Raw genomic sequence first — 6,510 nt, 5'->3', positions numbered from 1 at the left:
CTCCCTCCCTCCCTCCCTCCCTCCCTCCCTTCCTTCCTTTCTTGTGCTATGGGTTTGTCATGAGTTGATGGGGTTCTCTGTTCATGGTGGTCACAGAGGGCCCCAGGTGATGGAACCACCATGGTCTTCAGGTTTTCCAGTTCCCATGACAAAGGGACAGAAGGACTCTAAAGACTCTTGCACCAGCAATTAAATGTTCTAGCCCAGACATTGTTATGTCTTTTCTACTCAAAACTTTTTGGTCAGAAATATTCAGTGAGCAGCATAATGCCTACCACAGTATACCACCTCCCCAGTGCATGCAGACAGAAGTATGTCATTTCCTGCTGTGTGTGAAGGCTTTGCCAAAGTTCCAGAAAGTTTTGGAAAGCCCTAGAATAAGGATGTTATATCCAAAGATCATCATATTCACATTTTAGAATATAATGCAAATCATACAATGGCTACCAATAGGTATATCCTCTATCAGAGTTACTTTAAATAATGGCAATTTGGAAAATATTAGGATCTGGGACCAACAAGACTTACAAACCATATTAAATTCAAGTGGGTTCACCTTTAATTTTGCTACCACTGCCACTGCCACTGCCAAATAACAATGCTCAGTAAAGCAATCGTTGCCAAACACAGCTTCTCAAACTTACAGAGGAACTGCTGTCTTTTTATTATAATAGAGATCTACTTTATTATGATTTTATATTACTGTGATTTACAACACTGGCACAAATAGTTAATTTGAAAAAATGAAGAGGGCTCAGAAATACCTTTCTAAAATTAAAATGAATATGCCATCCTGAAAACTGAGGCTGTCTATTACACTAACATATAGTGACGTTCTTCTCATCCACATCCATACTGCACCCATAGCACTGAATGATGCATGTCAAGGAGCCCTGAATCAAATTATCCTGTCAGTTCTCACATGGAGGAACTTCTCCACTATAATACTCCATTTCTCACCTTTTAAAAAAAGAAAGTTACTCCCGTCACAAAGTATACCGTTTCAAGGGTTTTTAGGCTTTCTCTAATCTGGTCTCACTCCAACCAGAAAACTCAAAGTACAAACTTCCAGTGACCCTTTGTTGAATACTCTCAATAATGGAGAGTCCACTGCTTCAAAATGGCGGTCACTCATGTTTTAATAGCAGTAATTATCACGAAGTTCTTGGAGGGACTGAAGTCTTGCTCTCACTAGTCTTCTCTGGTCCTGGCGAGGCAGCCTCTACAAAGTCTCCCCTGTCCAGGTAGCAGCTGTCTAAGACTGGAAATGGATTCTCTCATGTCTTTTTAATCATATCTTAGTATCCCCAGGCCTTCAGATTTTTCCTTTGGGGGGCCTTTTGTTCATCTGGTCTTTTCCTCAGAAGATTAACATCTATCTTAAAATGAGGTGCCTAGGAATAGGCCATGACATCCCTCTGGGGTCTGACTATACTCTTTGCTCTGGACACGATTCTCGTATGAATGTAGCTCAGTACAGTACTTATTTAAACATCAATCACCACGTAATTTTGGCTCATACCAAACTCCCCAGAAATCCAACCTGAATCTTTTTCATGATACCAGGGGTCTTCTGTCTTCCATTTATGTCTGTCTTTTTTTTTTCTTCTTTCTTTTGTTGGTTGAATGCAGGAGTTAAGTTTATCTTTATTATATTTCATGCCATTGTTTTAGCTTATCTTTCTAGGCCATCAAGATGCTTTTGACGTTTTTATTTTATTACCTAGCTTGTTAAATCATCCTTTTATTAGCTATGTGTCATTTGCAAGTTTAATAAACATCCTATTTGTATTCTTTCCATCGATAGAAATGTTAAAAAGGGGCGCCTGGGTGGCTCAGTCAGTGAAGCGTCTGCCTTCGGCTCAGGTCATGATCCCAGGGTCCTGGGATGGAGCCCCACGTCAGGCTTTCTGCTCAGTGGGGAGCCTGCTTCTCCCTCTCCCGCTGCCTGCCACTCCCCCTGCTTGTGCTCTCTCTCTCTGTCAAATAAATAAAATAAATAAATAAATAAATAAATAAATAAGAGAAAAGTTAAAAAAGAAGTAAACAGAAAATCCTGCTTCAGGCTTCTGCTTATCTTTCTCTCCCTTGATTTAAAGAGTTTTTGAGATACTATTAAATCTGTTGCTGAAAATAATATACATAAAGTCAGTGACATCACTCAGCTAGTAAATGATACAATATGGACATAATGACCGCCAATGAAATTTCTACTTTGTCAAACTTTGTTGCTTGTGATTCTGACTTCCTTCTAGAAGGACTGAGAAAGGGAGCAATCCATTCTAAAATTTTGATGTTGGCTGACAGTGATCACATTCTTATTTCTAAATAAATATATTTCTTCCATTCGCTTTAGAAAGATCAAACTTGTCCTTGATTAGGTACTCTTTCTTTCATCCTTTTTATGTGTCCTTTTTCAAGCATTGCTCATCAAAGATCTCCATGTGAAGTCCTATTATTTATTTAGATCCATCTCCTTTCCCTTCTTTTATAGATCGGTTTCTGATTAGCAGCTGACCCAACTAAGCAACAGCTGGGGGGCATCATTCTCTACGGGGTGTCAAACCTCACTAGAATACATGAGGTATCTGTTTGAAGTTCAGTCTGTCTTTATAGATGAGTATTCACATAGCTGGTGAATGCATATTGGCCGTTTCTCACTGAAATATATGTCGCTTTCAAAGGGGAACTTAAAAAATGCTTCTCACTCATCCTGCTCCTACTAAATGGCCAAAAATTTAAGGAATATTGGCTTCAGGATGTGGCCAATGATTAGCCACCCCAAGTGCCCACAAGTCTTTGTGGCCCTCACTATGACTCCTTTGATTGTATTAACAGAATTTATCTTCAGGGTATCAGCTCCCCTCCCTGTGTTTTCATCATTCTGAAAGATGCAGGTGTTCTCAGGAAGCAATGCATAGCTCTTGGTGTCACACATCTCTCGGTTCAAATCCCACCTCCACCAAAGACCAACTGGCGGACTGAGAGCCAATGGTTCTCAGCTGGTGTTGACGTGGCCCTCCCGGGGACATGTGGCAATGTCTGGAGACATTTTTGGCTGTCACAGCTGGGGGGTGCTACTTGCATTAGGTGGTAGAGGCCGGGGATGCTGCTAAGTGTCCCACGGTGCATGGGACAGCGCCACAACATGGAACTGTCTGACCCAAAATGTCAAGAGTGCGGTGCTGGGAAATCCTGCTTCAAGAAAATAATGTAACCTTTCTCAACTGTGGTCCCTTCCTCCGTGCAATGAGGGTAACAGTGGTCTGGGTGGCACTGGGGGGATTACAGAGAGGACTCTGCTTGCAACACCCATCAGAATGACTGCCACAGAGCTGGCATCAAGAAAAGACAATTGTTTTCTTTATTTATGCACCATTTATGTAGGCATTGTGTTGGGTACTTCCTAAGATGTTATTAGCTTAATACTAAGTGAGTAGTTCATTTACTCCACAAATATTTTTTGAGGGCTTTCTATATGCTAGGCACGGATCTGGTTGCTGCGAATTGATTAAAAAAAAACAACAACAACAAACCCAAAACAAACAAAAACCACCTGCGAGAACCCAGGCCCTCGGGGGTTCAAGGAATGTGCCCAAGGGTTCAACACTAATGAGAGGCAAGGCCTGGATTCAAATAAAACCAGCTGCTGTGGGCCAATGCTTGCGTCCACCCCAAATCCTATGTTGAAATCCTAACCCCAATGTGATGACATTAGGAGGTGGGGACTCTGGGAGGTGATTAGGTCATGAGTGGGGAGCCCCCACGAATGACATTAGTGCCCTTGTAAGAAGGGACAGGAGGGAGCTCGCTTCCTCTTCCCGCATGAGGACACACAGAGAAGTCAGCCACCCACCAACCAGGGAGAAGGACCCGGCCAGACACCTGATCTGCTGGCGCCCGGACTTCCCAGCCTTCAGAACCACAAGGAATGTCTGTGGCTTATGCCTCCCAGTGTGTGGTGTTCCGTTAGAGCCGCCGGAGCTAAGAGACCAGCTCTGCCTGATTCCAAAGCCGACATTCTCTGCACTCCATTATTCTCCATTATTATCAGACACCTGCTTTCAGAAACACCAGATTGCAAGGCATGTGAGAGCTGTGGATCTGGCCTCCGGGCTACTTTTATTGACCAGATTAGCATCATCATCCCACTATCTCGTTTCTTCGATGACATGCCTTTTGTTTCTTTCCCCTTTTACTCTTTATTAATTCAACAAATGGTTCTTGAGCACTTGCTACTTGTTAGGAGACAGGAGACTGACAAGTCACCGCCTTGGTCCCTGTGGAGCTCCCGGGCTGGTGTAGACGAGTCAGTCTCTGGGGGACGTCAGTGCCCTGGGGACCAGGGGCAGCATCCTACCTTCCTCTCCTGTGCGTGACGCCATGATGCCATCTCCACCTCGGGGTCAGCGACTTCCTTACAGGTGTTCCTATGTTCTTGACATTAACTCGTTGCCATGTGCACGGTTAGTTTATGTGCACAGCAAACTTTTCCTCTGGGGTACAGAAAACTCTGGGTGTAATACTCCTACACCTGAGGTTCATGTTATGCATTTCACTTGGCACAGAGTTAGAGCCCAGTAAATTCTTAGTTATAGAGGATGTTGCCTTTATGATGTTATTGTTCATGACCTTGAAGGTCATGCTACATTGTATATTGTAATTTTGCTCAAGTGTGAATTGAATCACATGGCCTGAAATACTGATGAGCCAGTGTTACTTCTAGTGATGGGATTTAGCAATCCCTCAACATTCCTGTCAAATGTGACGTTGTGACTCTCATAAAGCAATGAAATCCACTGTTTCAGGTGTGTTCATGGTGGATGTTACTCTAGGAATGTCACACTATAGTGTCTTTGGGACTATCATGCCATCATAGTGTTGAGTTTGTTCTGATGGAATGATTACGGCCCCGAAAAGAACACTTAAAATTTTCAATTATTCTTGACTGAATTGTAGGAATGCCTGTGGTGAGACGTGGGCACTCACCAGTGTCTCAGGATGTATGATACCTCATGAATGTCAGGGCTCTCCTCCACTAAACGGCCATTTCTTGTTGCTGATGAATGGCCTCCCTTGACTTCCAGCTGCCTCCCTTCTGGGCAAGTTCTTTTGATTTGCTTGAGGCCGTGGACTCTCCTCAAGAGAGACCCACATCACAAAACTCCACTTTGCCACATCCTCTTTAAGTAACTTTAGTGACCAGCTCTCTCAACTTGTTTCCTCATCTTACCGATGAGGATAATCATCACAGGTCTTGCTTCACTGGACGGTTGTGCCATTTAGTTGTCACATGTACACGTGGGAAATGTTTGGCACCACGCCTAAAACATAGTAGGTGGGCGTGAATTTCAGTCCTCCTTCCTCCCCACCTGTCGACTGAACTAATGCCCCCCTCCCGTCTTTCCCCGAGGATGTGGCCTTTTCCTCTGAGGCCCCGTGTTCTGCTCATCTGCAGCCTTGCCTGATGTGTTTCTGGTTCTAAGTCCAGGAATACGTATCCCTCAACCGCTCAACCTCTGCTGCCAAACTTGCCCAGCTTTCTTTTTTCATTTCTCAGTCAACTGGCACAGAGATAATGGTTCGGTAGTCAGGAGCACAGCCCAAGGGGTCTGCCTGCCTGGTTCAAGTTTTGGCCCCACCAATTATGAAGCAGGTGGTCTTGGGCAAGATATTGAATCTCTCTGTGCCTCAGTTTTCTAACCTGTAAAATGGAGACAGTCTTGTGTGCTCTTGTCTAATCTTGATGATCTCATAGAATTGCCATGAAGGTCCAATAAGTTCATATATCTAAGGTAGGACGGAGCTCGGCTTGCAGTAAATCCTATATAAGTGCACATTATTGTTATTTTTATTATAGGTTGGGTCTCCTATTCTCCTAATTATCTGGTCCCCCTGCCCCCATCTTTTAAAATGAGCACTTTTTACAATCAATGACATTCTGACCACCGCTACTTGCTGGACACGGACGCACCTCCTCCTTGGCCCGCACATTACCCACCATCTTACTGTCTTCATTCTTGACTCACAATATGAGTTCTCATAGTAAAAAAAAAATTCTTTCACTGGCTCTACATCAATCACTTAAAAATATATAACCGATCACATTGGTATTTTAATCTAGACGGTGCTGATCTATGGCAAGAAAAGGGCAAGAGTGATGCTCAGACTAACAATCACGCATGGGGGGGGGGTGGGTGTTCGCTGCAATTTTCCAATCCTTGTTGGCCTTCTAATTTGCAAATAATATCAGCCAGCTTTTTCAGAGTGAGAGGAAGACAGAACCATGTTGACGTGCTTAGACAAAGTTAAATACTGCTAGTAGGTGGGGGTCTCAAATAAATGAATGAGAAAATTTCACATAGAGAAGCAGGGAGCAGATACTTGGTTTTACTTGTTTTAGTTTCTATCACACACCAAAGGACGCTGGTCCCTTGGCCTTCACCAACACAGAAGCCATAACCACCAATCACAATGTGTTTCAAAGGCAAATTACCCCAAAGATGATCT

The 6,510-nt window shown here is 43.5% G+C and overlaps 1 protein-coding gene across 1 annotated transcript in view; it reads right to left on the bottom strand.

Annotated features, from left to right (window-relative positions):
* CNTNAP2 (contactin associated protein 2) overlaps window positions 1-6,510 on the bottom strand; it is a 2,027,980-nt gene that overhangs the window by 106,743 nt on the left and 1,914,727 nt on the right. The window lies entirely within an intron of this gene.

The sequence above is a fragment of the Callorhinus ursinus genome, unplaced genomic scaffold, assembly GCF_003265705.2.
Source record: "Callorhinus ursinus isolate GAN/ISIS: 27379988/994484 unplaced genomic scaffold, GSC_fseal_2.0 scaffold12, whole genome shotgun sequence".
NCBI lineage: Eukaryota > Metazoa > Chordata > Mammalia > Carnivora > Otariidae > Callorhinus > Callorhinus ursinus.
The sequence above is the reverse complement of the archived record's forward strand: the minus strand, read 5'-3'. Positions and strand labels throughout refer to the sequence as shown.